Below are 22,259 nucleotides of genomic sequence, written 5' to 3' on the forward strand. Positions count from 1 at the left end.
AATATGTAATATTAGAATACAATCAAAAATTTAGTATCTGTTATTTGGATTCCTTCTATTTATGAGACAAATATTGTGCTTGCATAAAGTATACAAGGGGAAAAAAAAATTATTTAATCATTCCAGGTTTTCCACTAGAATTAGAAACATTCCAAATAATAACAGTCCAAAATTCTCATATCAGTCCCTGAGAAATTTGGCAGTTCCCTCAACACTCAAGTCAGAAATAGAGGTAAACATTGAAATAATATTAGGAAGGAGCAGACAGTCTAAGTTTTCCAGCCTTTTGTGTGTCTGTCAGTTCTGGGGCAGCACCACAGGCTCTTCTCTGGTTTCAGTGGTGGGTCTGCTTACACCAGTGCCATTTATAGCACATTGGTGGCAGCTTGTGTGCAAGACACGGATTTGCCTGCAGGCTGTACTTGGAGCCCTGAAGGAATGACTCTGATGAAAGGAGAAGATTGGTGATATTGTGCAGCGACCAGGAGTGTTGGATCATACGACGTTCCCGAGGAAATCAGAGGCTCTGAGATGATAACTGAGAGAACGTACACAAAAGCTCTCCAGGGCACAGCATGTGAAACAATGCAAAAACCAACAGAGAGTCAGTGGTGACAAAACCACACTCACTCAAACCTGAGGAACCCTCCAGCAGCTCTTAAACTGTGATACAAGTATCACTTGTGGCATGTGAACTATGGTAAAATTTAAAGGCTGAAGTAAGGAGCTGTATGGATAAAAAGTTATAAAGATGTTACCCAGCTGGTTGCAAGTTGCGATGCAGTAGCTATTACAGCTGGAGAGCTGTTGGAAAGGTGGAGGCCTTGTGAAATATTTGTGGAGGCAGAGGATGAATTCTCATCTGTTATGTATTGGCACCAGAGAAACCCACTGTGTAGACACCTTAGAACTGGGATTGCGTATAGATTTCATTTTATCTCAGTGTTTCATAATTCTATGCTAAGAGATAAGAGTTACTATTGATGGGATAAGGGCATGCATGACATTTTATTTTTCAGGCTTTATACAAAGATTTATATTGAGAAAATAGAGATACAGTGAAGACTTTGGATAGCACCTTTACCATTGAATGCGACACAATACTGTTGCTGTTTTGTTTTCTTGGCATGCAGTCTTGTTGCATATATATTGTTATGTCTTACAATATATATCCAAAGAATAAAAAATAACATATTTTTGGCTACTTCTCATAAATGTTCAATTTACATCCCAAGTATGAACATCTGTTTCAAATATATTTTTGGATGTAATTTTCATTTTAATATGCCAGTGTTTAAGGGTTTCTTAATATCTGTTATTTTGCTCTTCCTTCAGTGTTTTTCTCTATAGAGGGAATGTTTTTGTACTAGAAAATTACAAGCAAAAGTATGGACACAATTTAAGAACAAGATCTGCCATTCCATATTAACATAAAAGAAGCACTTCCCAGGACCCTGAAATCTAGAAAATGCATTGGGGTTTATCTCCCACATCAACTGGAAGTTAGTACATAAATATGTTGTGGTGTGAAAAGCAAACTGTGATGTTTAAAATGAGTTTACTGTGATCACACCTTATACCAACACTACAATACAAGACACGGTTCTGAACAATTCGCAGATGATGAGGACGCTTTCAACTTGAATAAAGATCCAAAAACCCACCATACCAAATTTTAGCATGTCAGTCATACAATTAATGTCTGTAAAGTACATACTTACATGATAATCCTGAAAGATATTTACCAAAGCTCCTTAAACTTTGCAGGTGGACAAGTAAAAGCTGGAGCAAACCCTTAACATGCTTCTGAGTTTTGGAATGTCATATTCTAAAACAGAGAGAAACTGACCCTGTATTTAGTTAATAGGGTAAACAGGAACTTTTTAGGAGGTCCTTTCCAGCACTGTTTTCTATGCTTTCTATTCTTTCTGCACAGAGGGAAAAGTGGTGCCTCATATTTTTAATCCATGTTCCGAGCGTATTTAGGCACTGCACCGTGGAAGCACCCTTAGGTAAGGAGCTTGGTCTGAGAACACGGCTTTGAGGTATGTAAAGGGAGAAATAAGATAAGAAGTGCCAGTACTGACTGACTGGAGCAGACAGTTTCACTTTGAAAAGGGAGTGAGAGATTCCCCATCACTTGAAGTTTACAGATCAAAATGTACTTTCTTTTCCAAAGATATGCTTTTCTTGTGGTAAAGTTCTATGGTCTATTCTTCAAGTTTTAGTATTTTAAATTGTTGGGTGTTTTTTTGTTGTTTTTTTTTTTTAAGTAATCACAGTTAATAACAGATAATAATAGAGAAAAGCATACTTTCAGCTCAGAAGCATGGTGAGTAGTTATGTGAATTCTGTATAATCTATTAAATGTATTTTAAACTTACAAGAAAATTATACCCATTTAGCTCAGCTAAGCAATATAGATATAAGGAGTTACAGACTATGAGAAGTTAAGAAGCATCGAGGAGTTGATGCAGTCAACTAAGATAAACAGGAAACTTGAATTATTCAGTATGCCAGGTACTGGTAGAAAAACCTGTATAAGGCCATCCTACATAGATGGATGCATGCACTCAGAGTTGAAGGAAATAGATGAAAATGACTTGGGTGGGTTGTTGTTATACCTCTTTCCCACCATCCATGCATGGCTTTATAGAGGCAATAGTAACAATGGCACCCAGATCTCAAGACAAGAGCAGCAAGGTCACCATTTGGGTGCAGCCAGCCTTGATCAATATGCCTTGCAGATAAATGAGTATGTAAGATTTCTTAAGCATTTGTGTCAGAAAATCTTACTTAGCCCTTGCTGGAAAAGAAATAGGTATTACAGCCAGAATAAAAATATATCCTTCTATCTTCCTATCAGGCCATATATTTCTAGCCAGTGGCAGGGACATCACAAGGCAATGAGGAGGGTAGCTCTGGTATACCATGAGATCCAATATCAATATCCAGATCACTAAAGTCTGCTGCAACCCTGGCAAAACCAGAAAAACTCCTTGATGGTGTGCTATCCTGATACGGCAAAAACAGTGTGACAAAATCAAAAGCAATGGAACTACAAGTTACTGCTTCATAACTGCGAAGTCCCTGCTGATGGCTGTGTGCCTGTGATCTGTCAGGTTGCCCCACTCAGCGACAGAAAGGCTTTCAGTTTAACTACCTTCATGCTTCTAGCTTACATACTGTTGCACTTCTTAATTGCTTACCACAGCCAGAAGTTGATATTTTAGCCATGGATCTCATACTTATGTGAGTGCTTTGTAGAGAAATATTCAATTTTATTCTGACATTGTTTATTGCTCCCCCAAAAAATGAATTGTTCACCATCAGTATGGAAATCCTGATTTGAAAAGAACTATTGCAACCATGTAGCCCTGTAATACTGTATTCCCATTGCTAGCAACAGGCTGTAGCTTTGTGCTGCATCTGCAAGGCTTCAGGACTGAGGCTAGACAGGCTTGCTCTACCTGAACTCCTAATCTACCTGCAACTTTGTTTTACTCAGCCTAGTTGTGGCAGCAGTTTCTCTAATTGACCTATGGTTAATTTGTTTTCCTTTTGTTTATCTTTATGTGGTACAAACAATGTTTTATATAGATTGCAGTAAAAGCAGTTATTTTATGTAGAATTAGATATTTATGACTACCCTAATGATGCATTGTGGAGAAATACAAGGCTGGCACTAGAGAAGAGACACAGGATGCAGGGTGGAGGAGTGCAGGCATCGGATGGGACATAAGCTTGGCACTGGAGACCCCACAACAATGAACATGGTTAATCAAAGAAATGTAGACCTGGAGCTGGGCACAGCTAGCTTCAGGGGTAACAAAGAGAGCAAAGAAATAGTATCTTCCACACTTAAAAGGCACCGTATATAGCAAATTCAGATGTAGTGTGGAGCTGCAGATCAATGAAGAATGAGCAAAGGTGTAAAAGCATATCAGCAAATGTCAAAAAATGACCCCAAGTATATCCTAGAGGGAAGGAGAAGAAGCCATCAACATGAACATCATGTTCCTCCTGGTGAAGGACTCCAGTTGCTCATGGTAACACTCCCGACCTCCACCACCAGAGTGAAACCACCAACCATACAGTGCAGAGGAGCAGGGAAAAAGTGGGCATAAAACCATGAAAAGGGGAGGAAACTAAGAAGCATGTAAACTGCACTGTTATTTCTTTTTCTGTAGCAATTAAATCTGCACTAATAATGATTACACTCTTTAGATTTCAGTTATATTAACAGTAAATTCTTGTCTTTATTTGTCTATAAGGTATGCTTCTATTTTGCCCATAAACAAGATTTTGAGCATAATACTGTATTCACTCAGGGTAATTCAAATGAGTCACCGATCGTGGGCATTAATCATGTTGTGCAGAAGTAAAGAAAGCAGTCATGCCAAATTACTTTCTTATACGACTCCACAATCTGTTGCCTGTTATGATCTAGTCTAGTTTTGGGAAGCAGCTTGTCAATGCAGATACTTTTTATCCCAGAGATGCTGTGTATCCACAGGATGACAAAACACTCTGACAAGACTGGAAGAGGAATGAAAGAAACACCAAGGGAGAGCAACAAGGAGGTTAGACTATTTTTACTCAGGATTTCTGGAGAATTAGAACTTAGGGGATAGAGGAAACAAACAGATGTTGGGAGAATAGACGGGGTTTTGGCAAAGATACTGTGTCCAGGGGAAAAAAAACCAAACAAACAACCCAGGAGATTTGAAAGCAAAAGCTTTTAGTGTAAAGTAGGGCAAAGCTTTCTGCCAATCAGGAGGAGTTCTGGGAAGATAAGCTATGCATGGAGTGGTGAACTCTATGTCTAGGGCCTGGGCTTCTGTGGTTCATACTTTTTAATTACTTGCACATCCCCACCACAACTTTAATCTGTGTCAGTTAGCATTCTCACAAACAACAAGCAGGCATTGTTCAGGGAACAGGAAAAAAACCCCCACTGTTCCCAGGAGGTAGAATGGATGAGGCCACACTGCTTGGAGGAAGGTGGGGAGAGAAAAAGAGGGGTTGAGGCATAGGATGGCAGGCTGTGACATGTCCCCTCTGGACAGAGAAACAGCTTAGACTTAGGTCCTTTTTGTGTACTAGTCTAGATGCAGCCTGACATGCCAGCAGAGACCCCTGAGAGAGAAAAGAAAAAGATTTTGTTTTGCATTGTGTTCCTCAGAAGAATGGATGCTATAATGGGATGCACAGAATAATTGACTATTTAAACAAGTACCTGGGAAGACTAGTATACAGCTGTGGCTTGCAGAAAGTTAAATTTGACAAAGGTCACACAGTACTAGTTCACACAGTACTAGGAGTAGATACAGTTTGTTCCATGATGCAATAAAATTGTTGATGTCCAGAACAAGTCAGAGTTATCGCAGATGGCCTTTTTCAAGGAGAATAGACCACATCATACAAGCAGCTGTGTAACTTGGAACTGAATGTACCAAACCCTGATTTTTATTCTTCTGTGAGTGATTTTCACAGAGCGTAATATTCACATGCTCTGAAGACCACAATGCAGCTTCAAAAGAATTAGATGACAGTTTAATATACTGTAACAAGAACACTGTGAAAATCTGTCAGGGCTTTTCTAATATGAGTGATCACTTGTTATAGCAGCTGATGAAGTGCAGAAAAATACTTAAACAACTACTATTACTTTTTTCCAAAATGATAATTTAGAAAAAAAAATAAAATTGTTGAGTCTATAAATCAAGCCTCATGATTTATTTAGACTTTATCTTTCATTAGAATCTGTATTGCTTAGGCAGTGCCCATTTTATTTTTTCAAACACAGCCTTTTTTAGGTGATCGCAGATATGTTAGGTTAATATTTATCTGCAAAATAATTTTAACATATCATCTTAAGAGAAAACAGACAAAACAAAAAGTCCTGAAGGACAGCACTGTATGTTAAGTTATGACTGGTGATAGTGATTTTTATCTCACTAATATCACTAATGATGCCATCTCATGAATCCTTTTTTAAGTAAGAATATGAAAGCTATAGCCTCATACTGCAGCAGGTGAGGAGGCAAGGGATTTTGTTCTGAAGGGAAGTTACACGTCTCGGAGTTCCAGGTTGGGAGGAATTCTGTAGGTTTTCATTCTACAGAAAATGTTGTTCACCTATTTCTTTTTTTTTAATCAAGATAAAAAATTCAGGCTGAAAGAAAACATTAAAAACATTTATTTGGTACAATTATGTTTAATTATGTTTGTATTTGATTTGGAGATTAAAATACTTCAAGTATCAAAACAAGGAACTCTATAGAATTTTTAATTTTTCTGTTCTCACCTTGAGATACAATTCTTATTGCACAATTAAAGATTTGAAAATATCAGAAACACAGCCATCAGCTAGAGCTGATAAGTAATTTTTCATGGAATCAAAATACGCTTTTAGTACAAAATTAAAAAAACCTATGGAAAAAGGCTGATTTTAACATACTGTTGAAATTTCATTTATTTCTAAGAAAGAAACTCCAAAACCTTCTGTCTTGACAACACCTATTTTTAAGTTGTAAACTAGAATGTTATTATTTTTCATAATGAAAGTGCAAACAAGTTTCTATTTATTTCAGACATATCTACAGGGAGACTGGTCTATTAAATAGGCTGGGATAGTGAATATAGTAGACATATACAGAAATGCAGCGTCATGTGTGTTAGTCTCGCAATGCAAAGTTTTGAACACAGCTTAAAAATAGTTGAGCACCACAGAAGAACTCTGCTGCTTGTTTAATTTTCCCACACAACCAAGACATTGGTAGAATAAAAGGTCCTGGACGAAACTCTTCTCCACAAATGCAACCCTCTAAGTGTCAAACAGTGCAGGCATGCGTGAGGTCAAGAGTCATGGAAAGCATTGGGGGAGATAGATTATCAGGGGTGATTTGACATGAAAGTTCAAGTACAAGCTCTGACAGTCTAGCGATACATGTTCAGTAGTCAGATTAGGGAGCTATAGCATGCTGACCTGACTGTTTTGCTTCTGGTTCCAGAGCTGTTTCTGCCTCCCTTAGAGTGGTGATGTTTTCCTGGAGCTCCATGGCACTGGAGTGAGGAGCTTGTAGTCTTCTTGAGACCGTTGTCATCTTAAGTAATTTAGAGCAAATCCGAGATCAAGGGTCAGGTTTAGAATGAGCAAATTACAAATGGTAATTTTTTGTGTTCATGTAATTGTGATAATATTCACTCCAGAGTAAACACAGTTACTGTAAAATAGGTTTCATATTGGGCCCTTTGTTTGTATTCTTTCCTCCTATTTTATGAGGCTTTTCTTCAAAATATTGTGAAAACATTTAATTTTTAGGAACAACATTGCCCTCAGAAAACAATATTTTGGTATAAAAGTACATTAAAAGATTTTCAGCTGTAGACTTAGATTTTCAACTTGGTGTTGCTTGCCATTGTGTAATATACAAAAAGATTTTTTGACATCAGAGGCATAATTTCAGATTAAAGTAATGCATAAAATTGCTCTTCTGTTAATTTAATTCTCTCCAGTTTAATGAAAAATGTAATATTTCCTAATTTGAAATCCAAGGTTTAATTTCTATTTGTGAAATTGAAAATCAAAGTGTTGGTAAAGACATACTTCACAGAAGTCATGTGAGATTTCCAGACACTGAAATATGCTTCTCTTTTGTACTAGCAATTGAAACAGCTGCATTTATAATTATATTGGTCTAAATTTTAGTATATCTGATGGCCACATTGTCATTTCAGAAATTTTATTCTATACAAACATGAGATAATTTCTATTACAATAACTTGAGGAAGCTCACTGTAGACCAACAGCATAGGAATAAAAAATAAAGTCAAAATGAAGCACTATAAAATGAGTTTAAATATACTCGTAAAATACTGATATGAAACCACAACTAAAGCAATTTAATATCAAAGCCCCATTCTCATTGAAACTAACTAACTAACTAACTAATTAATTTGTTGAGTGCATAAGAAATACCAACAATAGCAACAACACTTTCACCTCTTAGAAAGCCTTTGTAGGAAGGAATAACGCCCTGCAACAGAGATGCTTCCAGTCTGGGAGCCTTATCACAAAATTTAAGCTGTTTAATTATGCATATCTGTACATTATGTACGTCATCCCTACAGTTTGAAGTGGATGCCATACTTCAAAAAGCTGACTTTCCCTTATATATATATATACACACAAGATTCAAGCACAATACCAAAGCGTTCTTGTTATTTTCTTTCCTTATATGAGCTTTGTAAAGTGTTCTGAACATTACATAGAAAGATCAGCATAATGCTTGATACATATCAGTACATAAATGTGATACTCTGTGAACTGTTGTCACGGTTTAACCTCTTCCCTCAAAGGGAAGAGAAGGTCTCTGGATCTGACAGTAAAGTGACACACACTGCGGCCACTCAGACCCGGGCAACATGCTCTGCGGCTACTCAGACTCCGGCAACAGGCCCTGCGGCCACTCCAACCCTAGCAACAGGCCCCACGTTGGGCACCAAAAAAGGACTGTCGTGGTTTAACCTCAGTTGGCAACTAAGCACCACGCAGCCGCTCGCTCACTCCCCCCAGCCCACGGTGGGATGGGAGAGAGAATTGGAAGAGCACAAGAGAGAAAAATTCGTGGGTTGAGATAAAAACAGTTTAATAATTGAAATAAAATAATAATAATAATAATATGATGATAATAATAATAATACACAAAGCAAGTGATGCACAGTACAATTGCTCACCACCCGCCGACCGATGCCCAGCCAGTCCCCGAGCAGCGGCCCCCCCGGCCAGCTTCCCCCAGTTTATGTACTGAGCATGACGTCACATGGTATGGAATGTCCCTTTGGCCAGTTTGGCTGTGCCCCCTCCCAGCTTCTTGTGCACCTCCAGCCTTCTCAGTCAGTAGAGCATGGGAAGCTGAAAAGTCCTTGGCTAGTGTAAGCACTACCTAGCAACAACTAAAACATCGGTGCGTTATCAACTTTGTTCTCATCCTAAATCCAAAACACAGCACTGTACCAGCTACTAGGAAGGAAATTAACTCTATCCCTGCCGAAACCAGGACAACTGTCAATGATAAATTAACATGCCTAAATGGCATTTATTAGGTTGAACTATTGTCCTATGTACTATTTCATTATTGTCAAAGATAACTTTTTATAAGAAGTGGGAAGGAGAAATGAAATTCAGGTAGAGTTCTGTACAATTAAGTGCTCTATTTTGCTAAGCAGACAAAAAGGAAATTAATATATTTTTAAAACATATGAAGAGAACAATTCAAATCATCTGCATCAATGATGGCCAGAAAAACAAGACACACTTCTCAGTCTTTGCATTCAAATCCAATGGCAGTCCAAAGGACAAATAATAAGAAATGCTATTGAAATAATAGGAACAACATCTCAAATGAAAAGTCAGACAACCCAGGCATGAGTGTAGTTAATTATTCTTTTGTTCTTTAGGAACAAAAGACTACTGTGCTGTCAGATCACGCAGTGTTTGTTTGATGCACCTTTCATATGGAAGCTGGAAATATAGATTCAAGTCTGACATTTGTAATCATGATCAATGTGATAAAATATAAAAAAAGAAGTTAAATAAATATTGTTTAACAATGGCACAGCCATTTTTTTGTTTCATTTAGACTACAATCTTTAAAATTGGATTCCGATTTTTTAATATTTCATTACAAATATTTTTCATTCTGGTCATCATATTTTCAAAGCTTTTGTAAGACCAAGTTGTTCTCATATAGGTTTCTCAGGTGTTTATTTGTCACTGAAGTATGAATTTAATCAGATTTGTATGCACATATCACTAACATTCAGAAATTTGGATTAATTAATTAATTAAAAAAGTTGGATTAATTAATTTATTATTTGAGGACACATTCTACTTCCTTTCTTCACCTTAACTTGTTCCACCATTGTCCAGCAAATGTTTCTTGTAGAACTAGTTGAGAAAAAGTTGGTCCCCTTGTTGCAGAATCCCGTAATTTGTATATAAAATTTATATGATCATTAAATTGTAAAACCCAAAGACGCATGTTTTAATTCTCAAACTAACTAAAAAGAGGTTGACATTAATGGTAGTTGTGCAGCTTAATCCCCTAATCAACTTTGGAAATCTAAATCCAAAAGTCACGCTGACAAAATAAATTAAGCAGCAACCTACTCATCCTTTTCATTTCCTAAAACACAGAGAAAAGCTTGAAAAAGGAAAAATGAAAATAAGGGGTGATCTTACACCTGAAGCTTAGCAGAGCAGAGGCCAGACAGAGCAGCATGCTGCTGGGGGCTGCAGCATGTCACTTCCCTGGAGCACAACGGCAGCAAACCCAAGTTATCTGACCAGAGTGACAGAAAGTAACTGGGGTCTAGCAGGGAGCCTTGCCCTTGTTCCCCTACCGGTTTATGCTGCAAGTGGAAATCAGACATACACAGTCTGATAGTTGGGCTTTTTAAAAAAAATCTAAGCCTTCAAAGTCTATCATCTGCCACACATCATCTCAGCTACCACTATCAATCTGTCCTTAGCTTTGTTAGACTGTATGTCTAGTAAGCTTTTAAAACACCACAGAACTAAGTAAAATAGGAAGAGATGTCAATGTGTCCTAAATTATACCACAGGCCTGAGTCACCAAAATTATACCCTATGTTGTCTAGAACTGCTAAGTGTGTTAGTTCAGCTTTGTCGAAAACTTTCTATATGTCATTTGTACCACTGCCTATTATGCATATCATTCAAGTTAGAATCACAGATTATTTCCACTGTTATTGACCAATGTATTTTAGTCATGTTAGTTATCTACGACTAGTAATTTGTTGCCTAAATTGTGTGTCTGTAGATTAATCATCTGATGTTATTACATATGATACAGTCAAATAGAGCTGCAGTCAGGCTGTAGAGGAACAGTTTAAAGCCATTTCCCTTCATCAAACTTAGAGTATACATTTTTGCTTTCCCACATTTTAAATTTGGCATTGTTATTTCATATAATCCTCAAGATACAGATGCTGATTCTGTGAATAGTTCTTCAGTCCCAAGAGTTTGTTTTTTCCAACATTGCTAGGGCATGTGGCTCTACTTCTGACATCGCAGCAAACCTTTGCTGGCAGAGTAAAGAAAGTTGCTTAGGTAACATCTCTTCCTTGCTGTTAAGGCATCTAATGCAACTCACTTAATTCTGGAAAACTCTTCGGAATAACATTATGTATTGAATGTATTTGTTTGTCTGAAACACAGTATAACAAAAATGTAGGTAGCACTGCTAGACTTCACTTTTAAGTAATTTGTAATGAAATTATAAATGATACACCTGTGCAGGTCCATTCATTCAGTGGATTTATGTGTGGTCTCAGCAAAGCGGGTTTGTTAGCATCATGCTATGCTCTGAATATTCGTTCATTTAGTCATTCAATTCTGAATATCACATCCTAAGGAAAAAAACAAAACTCTTCAGAAAGTGGCACTGCTTCTGCTCTGGAGATACCTCACTTCTCTACAAATAGCTCTTCGGTATGATAAAAAATAGATCACATAGGGCATGTGTGTAAGTAAGCATAAGAAAGTGAAACAGAAATGTTCACAATACAGTTACAGCGTTTTTGCATAACGTTCTGCTGATAGGAATCCTTGGAATTGGTGATGAAGCCTAAATGTTTGCTACATCCATATCCATTGAGCTTCACTAGACTGCAAAAGCAGCACTGAACCTGCTCTGTATATATTATATAAACGTGCAGTAGACGAATAAAACCTGATGTGTAACAGAACGATTTATCACATAAGTTATACATCACTTGAATGTATTACTGAAATGCACACAAGAACTATAATGGTTTCCTGATTTCTTTAACATGTCCTGTAAGTTAAAGAGATAATGAAGGAAAGATATATCAATGAGATACAGAAGAAATGTTTCAACAAGGTACAGGTAAATAATAGAGGTCACGGTACTGTTTGCTGGGTGACTATCCTCTGTAATGAGCCTTTCTTGAGCAGATCTTTTTATTTTTAGTCTTTACAAAATATATTCATCAAAACCCATCAGTCTCGGTGACTCTTCACCTCTTTCAGTTAAAAATTCAGACTTATTGTCTTCACCTTTGAAATACTATATAGTTATTCCGTGCTACTTTCATCTTTTTCCTAATTCATTTTCTGTTGGTGTATTTTTTTCATTAACACCTTTTTATACATTGGCTAGGTATTCTTTTACTCTTATTCGTAACTGTTTCTGAATAAGTCAGAAAATGTCTTCCAGGCTGATCTCCTGTATATCACAGAAAACTACTTATCAAGCAGCTACCTCTATGTTATGCCAAATCAGTTGTCTTTGACATGTGACTATTCCCCACCATTCTCATTCAAAACACTCTTCAACACCATCTTGTTTCATTGTGTAGTTCTCACTCCCGGCCTAACTCCATTAAAACTATGTATGTTTGTGGCAGGAAGGGATGTGAAGGTAAAAAAATTGGACTGCATCTTTTTATTTGCATTGGTGAACACCAGCTGAATCAATGAGCACCTACCCACCATCCTTTATCAAATACTGTACAGTATAAACAAATACCTTGATTAAGGCATCTTATTTTCAATATCACAATTTGAAAGCATATGGACAAATTTTCAATTATTTCCCGTATCTATCAATTCTCTGGGCTCTGAATGGAACAGTATTTAAAAAAAAATATGGTGCCAAGCTGTATCCAAAAGGGATAATTTCTTTGCAAATCTGACATTTAATAGTAGATTTGAACATATATGGAAATCCATTCTTGATGTAAACTCAAATTTCAAAGTTAAGAGGTTTGTTTTGTTTGGTGTTGGTCATGTCCCCCCTGACCCCCCCGTCCCCCTGGGGATTTTCTTTCTTTTTTGTTCTTTTTAAAAAAAAAAAAAACTTTTTTTAAGTTTTCTTGAAGAATTCAGTCAATACAACAGCAAATCTGTTTAGAGCCCTGCAACCTCATAGACTCTCTCGAACACAGCTGTAACTAGTCTGATAAAGATAAATTACCCCTTTTTCCTCAGACTTCAGACTACTTATTGTGTGTGCATTAGGCAATTCACAGGAATACCTATTAACTCTGTGGCACCACAACCTCTAACACAAGTTTGGCTGAATTAGACACAAAGGAGTAACTGATTTTAATCATATTTCTTGACTTGAATTCTATTTCCTGAATGGACAGTACTTAACACACTATTATCCCAGCCACTGAAAATTAAAGTACACAAAGCCCTTGACGTGAGATGAAAAATACCATTCCATCAACTATCAAAACACAACTGCTCAAAAATCTTTTATCGGATAATTATCTGTAGAATCAGAAAGTGTTAGCAAAGGAAACAACATAAATTTGAAGATGAATAGATCAATAGTTGCCATCAGTCAAAATAATTTATTTTCTTATCACAAGAGGAGCAAGGACACCCTCACATGTAAGGTATTTGAGGGTCAGAATACAGGGATTTTAGTTTTCTGGTCTCTTCCTTTTGCACAGATCAGTAGAAAGCCTAATGAAGAGTTTATCAATGTAATAATAATGTGAGAGAAGAATCAGTTACCAGGGATGGATACAGATAGCACTTCCTATGGTTTCCGCAGTATCAAGTATCCTGTGTACATTTATTGTACACATTCAGGTATGTCAAGTATGCCTTCCTAATTAAAGTCCTAAAGTTTTCATTAAGTTCCTAAACCCTTATTACTGTCCAAAATATGATAAAGGCTATAGGAACATTCCTATAGCCTTCCTACTATATCTGCAAAAAAGGTTTTTGTTAGATAGAGAAAAAGCATATACTCTGTAGCTCTCACTACATAAATGTCACCAGTACTGACAGTAATATTCAAATATGTCATAGCAAAATAAGCAGAGAACTGTACATACCCAAGAAAAGAAAAAAAATCTGACTTGAAAGGGAAAATGACAATGACTGAAGACTGCAAAAGAACATTTTACAAAGAGATCAATATCAAACAGTCGACACCACTGGTCTTATTAATTCCTGTTACTTTGGGTGAACTTTTCCCTTCTTGCCAGGATGAACCAGACCTGTAGTGAAAACCTGGTGCTTGACAGACTCCTGGGAGAACACTTACCCTCACGGTAAACTACTTATCCCACCTGCATATGCCCAGGTACTGTACTTTTCTACTGGCAAGGTTTTGGTTACAGGGGTGGCTTCTGTGAGAAGTTGCTGAAAGCTTCCCTTATGTCCAATAGAGCCAATGGCTCCCAAAGGGGCCCGCCGCTCTGTGAGAACATATTTAAGAAGGGGAAAAAGTTGCTGCACAACAGCAGCTGCAGCCAGAGAGAGGGGTGAGAATATGTGAGAGAAACAACTCTGCAGACACCAAGGTCAGTGAAGAAGGAGGGGGAGGAGGTGCTCCAGGCGCCGGAGCAGAGATTCCCCTGCAGCCCATGGCGAAGACCATGGTGAGGCAGGTTGTGCCCCTGCAGCCCATGGAGGTTAATGGTGGAGCAGATATCCACCCTGCAACCCGTGAAGGACCCCACATCGGAGCAGGTGGGTGCCCGAAGGAGGCTGTGACCCTGTGGGAAGCGCATGCTGAATCAGGTTCCTGGCAGGACCTGTGGACCCGTGGACCCATGGAGAGAAAGGAGCCCACACTGGAGCGGGTTTGCTGACAGGACTTGTGACCCCATGGGGGACCCATGCTGGAGCAGTCTGTTCCTGAAGGACTGCACCCCGCGGAAGGGACCCATGCTGGAGCAGTTCATGAAGAACTGCAGCCCGTGAGAAGGACTCACGTTGGAGAAGTTCGTGGAGGACTGTTTCCCATGGGAGGGACCCCACGCTGGAGCAGGGGAAGCATGTGAGGAGTCCTCCCCGTGAGGAGGAAGGAGCAGCAGAGATAATGTGTGATGAACTGACCGCAACCCCCATTCCCCATCCCCCAGCACTGCTACAGGGGGAGGAGGTAGGTAATTCAGGAGTGAAGTAGAGCCTGGGAAGAAGGGAGGGGTGGGGGGAAGGTGGTTTAAGATTTGGGTTTTATTTCTCATTACCCTACTCTGATTTGATTTGCAATAAATTAAACCAATTTCCCCAAGTCGAGTCGGTTTTGCCCATGACAGTAATTTGTGAATGATCTCCCCCTGTCCTTATCTCAACCCACAAGCCTTTGGGAGTGATAGAGTGGCTTTGGTGGTCACCTGACTTCTAGCCAGGGTCAACCCACCACACCTACTAACTCATCACTGAACAGGCTGGAATTCAGAGAATCTGGGTATGTTGCCTTGGCGTATAAAGAGTGAGACAGTTGCTAGGATCAAGGAGTTAATTTATAATAAGTGACAAAAGCTTGCATGGTATAGATTAGCGGCTTCTGAATAGAATTTGATTTTAAAATGCTCCTCAAATCCCAGATATTGAACATCTCTGAAGGATAATGAGTTATTTGTTACAAAATGACATTGCAGAAAATGAAGCAGCCATTACAGATGTGCTCAGCAATAGCTCACAGACAGTCTTGGGTATCAGAGTGAGTTTTACAGAGAGAAGAGATGTTGCCCATGAGAGTGCTATTATCTCCAACTCTTATCCAAAAATGCCTCTTATGATTTTTAGCATACATTTGGATAACTTCCAGAGAGCTTATTTTAAAATGTCACCTAAAGTACAGATAGCTCTTCTATCAGTAGAGCGCTACGGAGTGCCACTTTGAGACTTGAACCCATGTCATTGTGTCAGAAGCAAAAATCATAACAAATGAACCAGAGAGAACTTGGCAGCCTACTTCATGACTTCTTACCTTTACACAAATTGCTATGACAAAATGCATTGCTTTTGAAAGAGAAATGTCATTTGCACCCAAACCTGGAATTATAACATCTGGTCTTTATTCAGTTTAAATAGCCAGAGGTTAAGGCTGTGTCTTCTTTGATAAACACTTAGGTTAATACTTCAAAGCAGCAAAGGGGTCTATGAATATTAAATACAATTCTCAAAAGTGACCTTAGCTTTTTACCTTCCCATTTAATTCTGATTGCTACTGTATGTAGTTTCAGAATAGTAGTAATTCCCTTTAAATAATGAATTGCCAATGCAAGACCTACTTCTGCTATGCTGAGTGACAAAAATTTAAAAAATTTGGATATCTGACTTTATGTGAATTAATGGCAAAACTCACTCATTCAAAGACAGGAAGTCATGCAAATTTTATGCATAATATAGACAACATATTTTGCACTTCTTTTTTCTAGTTTCTCCTAATGCCCACAGTACTTACCTTTTTGTTTTATTCAGTAAGCCCAAATAAGGATGGGACCAATCTAATTCTCAGTATCCTTATTATCCCCCATTCCCTAGTAGAAGATCCAATAGCCAGTAAACACTTCTATCATTAGTGAGATTTTTCCTTGCATATTAGAGGCTAGCATAAGACTTGACCTTATCCTTTTTTTTTATTGACATATATTTATGTCACCCTTAATTCCTCCATCTATCCATTTAAAAAGCTGAAATTACTATGGTTAAACACACAGTTATATTTAGGCATAGTCCCTGCCTCTGTATAAAAGGGAAAGTTTTCCCAGGATAGCTACGTCAGCTCTGTTGGAAAAACACACCTTCCGGCTGATATTGCTGTATTGCCAAACTGGTGTATGGTAGCAAAGTATGGTTTGCTGTTAATGGTTTTGTTGAGGTCTTATATGAGAGTGTAATTCTGATGAATTTTGGAATACCTGGCTTTTAAACCAGCATTAGAAACTGCTAGGCAAGCCATTATTCTATCACAATTTTTTTCCACTTTATTCATTGTTCTTTTGCTGAAATACTTGCTCTTTATCTTTAATGATGAAGCCATACATTTAAGGATATACAGAAAGTTCGGTTACAGAAATAAACAATGATACCCTATCACTCTGCAGAAACAGTCCTTTCTCTTCTGCGACTCACTTCCATGAGGATAGATGATACCCAGGGATTAAAGTTATTTCACATACAATTTGCTCCTTCTTTTAGGTACAAGGTTTCTTGAAATACAAACCCAAATATTCTGTCATCCCATCAAGCTTATAAAAGGACTGAAATTCAAAGTAGTCCATTATCCTAAGCCCCACATTTAGTTTATGTTCTGTACAACCAGCTATCCATCCAGACTCTTCATTGTAGTATCTCATGTAGTGCATGTTTGATACAACTACATACATGTTCAGTAATATATTCTGATTATTCAAATATTTTTTTCTAGTTCTAAAAAGGAACACTGATGTTTGTAAATAGGTTTGACAATGGCACCTACGTCCTGACACATAAACAATAATTTACAATGCTTGTGATGTTCTCGACAGCATCTTCCTTTTAAATAATAAAAAGTACATCAAGAAATTTTACATTAAAATTCTGAAACCCCTCAAGCTAAAAAATATTTTGCGTAAACAAAGTATGTGCCAGAGTGAAGTATGTGTACTACCATACGTCTCATGAGGCAGTAATCATAACCTGCATTCTCTTTGCACATATAGTGGTTTCTTTCTTTTGGAAATGCTTTCTGTTCTAAGTACAAAATTATATTTTTAAGTATTTAATTTAATTTTGCATTAATTTCTTCACCATCACAGATTCCTAATGGACAACTTTGGAAATGAAAACCCTTTCCAATATTATATGTACTAGCTGCGGAAAACAAGGGTGGTTTAAATTTCTCCATCATTCATCTCTCAGGGAATACATTATTGCTCTGCAAAGAACCTAAACCTCTAAACTGCAGCCTCAGGGTCTTTACTGCAGAAGGGAGATTTCACAATCCAGGTGTGGTGAAACTAAGTCTGAAAATGGAAGATACATGAGTCAGTACAACATACATCAGTTAAATACCCTTTCAGAGGGAAGGCTTGGTAGCTAGGACTCAGCATAATGATTTATATTTTCTGGGGTTTGCCCTAGTGTTTATCAACAAGTTTGAACCATGTTTTGTGAACCAATTACTCTGGACCTTGCTCAGGGCTGTTCATCTTGTGCTGTGTTACATGCTATGAACATGCCCTCAGGATTCAGCCAGTAGAAGTAAGAATTAGGGCAATTGTCCTGTGAATTTTATGCTGACCCCATTTACATTATACAGGTAGAATAACATGACCAATTTATTTCACATGAGTCACCAAAGAGCTTTCAAGTAGCTGTAACTTTCTGACACTACTGATTTGAGGAATTTCTTAATTTAATTAGGGGATTATTAGACAAATATGGATGACTGAAGTTGGAGATGAATAACCATTAATTCAAGTTTAATCCATAAGAACACATTCTGGATTAATATTTGTCCTGTTTAGAATGAAACCAAAATGGACTATTATCACTGCAAACTTATTTTAGAAATTAACAGATGGTATCAGTGATTAATGTTCTGTATTTTTTGTGTGGCCTAATAATGGGCAAGGATATGTTTCATGTATTTGATTTCTTTCTGTTAAATTTCCTGTAATCCTAGGATTTATCTTCATTACTTTGTCCAAACCTCTGATCTCTTGAAATGTACCGTGTACACTCCTAGATATGCTCAATCCAGCTGTATTTTTGCTGTAAATTGATCATGTCAGCATCACAGTTGAAAGCATTTGGTAATAGAAACTGTAACCAAAAAGGAGTCCATGTACAAGTGAATCTTTACAAAATCAAAGCTCCACACATTGATCTGGAAGAACGTTCTTCCTAAAGCTCCCTGATTCAGTCCACAAAGTGTATTTATAGAAGGGCAGAATTGACAGAAATAAAATACCTGAGGAAAATACATTTCACATGTGGTTTTAATGAGTCCTAGTTCTTGTTACAATTAAAAATATAAAGGAAATCAAATGCTTAGAATAGGTCTGTATCTTTGCAGACTTGTAACTAATTAACCAAGCAAAAAGGGTACTCAACACTGACATAAGTACCTCTACTGCATTTTGAATAAAATAGAGAATATCTCCAAGGGGATAAGAAATTAATGTGAGATTAGATGAAAAATATAAAAAACAAATATTAGATCACTCTGGCTGATACAGAATGGAGTAAAAAAAAAACCTAAAAAGATGAACTCTCTATACCTTTTCTTTTCTCTCACTGAAATGGTTTATGTTGATCAATTGTTCTTCATTTCCAGTAAAATGGCTTTTTAGGTTACCATAACTCAAATTTAAATTGTATCTCCTGTAATGTAAAAAGAAAAGAAAGTGAAATACATTAAATGTGATTCTAAGTGAGAAATTTTAGAATGTGATCCTGCTTGACAGACACTTGTGTGTATTGTGTATCACTTAATTTCTTTCAGCTTAATATACGTTCAGATTCAGACTTCTTTTTTCAGACAAACGTGAGTTACTCTCCAGTTTAATGGGACTATTTTCCTGTTGGCAGGGTTTGATCCTGCTTCATAAATTAATCTTTTCCTCCATCTCTGTGAAGGGAGAAAATAAAAAAAAAAAACTTCAGAAAAGAGTAAGTGATGTTCTTTTATTCTGCTTCCATAAAACTCTTTGGCTATGAACTTAAAAGAGTCCTTGTGCACCACGTTGCAAACAAATATGGTGGATAACATGGTACCCATTTCTTAGATTGTTCCTGAAAAAAAAAAAAAAAAAGAAATAAGAAAGTATTTATACAATTTTTCTCCACTAGAACACCATAAGGACAGGCAAATAATAAGATGAGGCCTAAATTCTCACCCTCTCTGCTGTCTCCCATGGCAATTATAGCTTCAGAGAATTTTATATGTGCACATGAACAAATTGCTTGTAAACAGGATTATTTTGAAGGCCAATTTGTGATACTATTTTGGAACTAGTGTGAGAGGAAGGAAGATTGAGTGTTAGTCATTAGTAGAAATTTATATTTAAGTTGTTTTTAATCTGCAAAGGTATATAGACCAATCATAGCGTAGGAAATAAAAGTGAAGATGGTAAATAAATGATCTATTTTCAAAAGCTAAGAAGCTTACTGTAAGTGTTAAAGGCTTGCTTTTAAAAATTTTCTGAAGAAAGTTGAAAAAAGAATTTACCATTTTTCTCTCTTTTCTTATCTTCTCTGTCAGTTATTCTAATTTGAAAAATGGAAGATATGTTGGGAGAGGCACAAGAAGAGTAAGAAGAATGAGAAACTGAAAAAAGTGAACATTTCATGAAATAATGTTTCATCTTCTTTTAAGTATAGCTAAATTTGTACAGTTTTAGGAACCTATAGAATGCATATTGTTTGTTAGTCATTGAACAAAAGCCTTGGGAGACCCAGATACATATGAATGGTATTATAATTATATTCCTACATAGAAAAATAGAGACGGCTGTCATTAAGGCAAATACAATAGTGTAAAATTTAAAAGTATATCTAAATCCTTACAGGATAAAGTAATTGAACATATTTATTCATTTTTATAAATACATTTCCCATTCGGCAATATTAAAAATATTTTTGATGGCTTTATATGTCCTAAATTTTCTTCTTTGAAATCTACCTTCAGTAAAATTAAGTGGTTGCTTTAGCTTTGAATATTGCTAGAGAAGGAGCTACAAAAGTGGTATGTTTTAAGCCCGGTAGGGAACTAAGCCCCACACAACCACTCAGTCACGCCCCTCAGTGGGATGGGGAAGAGTATTGGAAGAGTAAAAGTGAGAAAACTTGCAGGTTGAGATAAACACAGTTTAATAGGTAAAGGAAAACTGCGCACAAAGGGAAAGCAAAACAAGGAATTCATTCACTACTTCCCATCAGCAGGCAGATATTCAGCCATCTCCCGGAAAACAGGGCTCCATCATGCATAAGGGTTACTTGGGAAGACAGACTTCATAACTCTGAACATTCCTCCTTTTTCTTTCTTCTTCCCCCAGCTTTTATTGCTGAGCACGACATCATATGGTATGGGATAGCCCTCGGTCAGTTGGGGTCAACTGTCCCAGCTGTGTCCCCTCTCAGCTTCTTGTGCACCCCCAGCCTGCTTGCTGGCAGGGCAACATGAGAAGCAGAAAAGGTCTTGGTGCTGTGAAAGAGCTGTTCAGCAATAACAAACACATTAGTGTGTTATCAACACTGTTTTTATCACAAATCCAAACCATAGAATCATACAAGCTACAATTAAAAAACCTAACTCTATCCTAGCAAAAAAACAATAAAAAAAGTAATCTGATTGAACTGTCAAGGTCACTTTCCTAATAAAGATATCCATTTCAAAATACTTCTCACATCACTTAAAATAGTCACAAATATTTGAAATTACTGATGCAATCTTATTTTTCCAATATTTGCATGATTTCCAGACAAATTGAAAGTATCTGAAGATCACTGGTGAGGATCATAGAATAGAACAGAACAGAACAGAACAGAACAGAATATTTCAGTTGAAAGGTACCTACAATGATCATCTAGTCCAACTACCAAACAACTTCAGGACTGACCAAAATTTAAAGCATGTTATTAAGGGCATTGTCCAAATGCCTCTTAAACACTGACAGGCTTGGGACATCGACCACCTCTCGAGGAAGCCTGTTCCAGTGTTTAACCACACTCTCGGTAAAGAAATGTTTCCTGATGTCCAGTCTGAACCTCCCCTGGTGCAGCTTTGAGCCATTCCCATGTGTCCTGTCAGCGGATACTGGGGAGAAGAGATCAGCACCTCCCTCTCCACTTCCCCTCCTCAGGAAGCTGCAGAGAGCAATGAGGTCGCCCCTCAGCCTCCCTTTCTCCAAACTAGACAAACCCAGAGTCCTACACCACTCCTCATAGGACATTCCTTCCAGCCTTTTCACCAGCTTTGTTGTCCTCCTCCTCTGGATGCATTCAAGGACCTGAACATCCTTCTTAAATTGTGGGGCCCAGAACTGCACACGGTACTCAAGGGGAGGCCGCACCAACGCTGAATACAGCGGGATAATCACCTCTTTTGACCGGCTGGTTATGCTGTGTTCGATGCACCCCAGGATGTGGTTTGCCCTCTTGGCTGCCAGGGCACACTGCTGACTCCTATTGATCCTGCTGTCCACCAGCACCCCCAGATCCCTTTCTGCAGGGCTGCTCTCCAGCCACCTCTCCCCAGTTTATACTTGTGTCTGGCATTACTCCATCCCAGGTACAGAATCCAGCATTTGTTGTTAAATGCCATTGATGATTGCACAAGAACTGTTCAGCAATAACTAAAACATTGGTGTGTTATCAACACTGTGTTTATCACAAATCCAAACCATAGCACCCTACAAGCTACTCTTGTCCCTTGAGAGATCACCTCCCAGTTTGGTATCATCAG

Source organism: Pygoscelis adeliae, unplaced genomic scaffold (assembly GCF_000699105.1).
Source record: "Pygoscelis adeliae isolate BGI_AS28 unplaced genomic scaffold, ASM69910v1 Scaffold108, whole genome shotgun sequence".
In the NCBI taxonomy this organism is placed as follows: Eukaryota; Metazoa; Chordata; class Aves; order Sphenisciformes; family Spheniscidae; genus Pygoscelis; species Pygoscelis adeliae.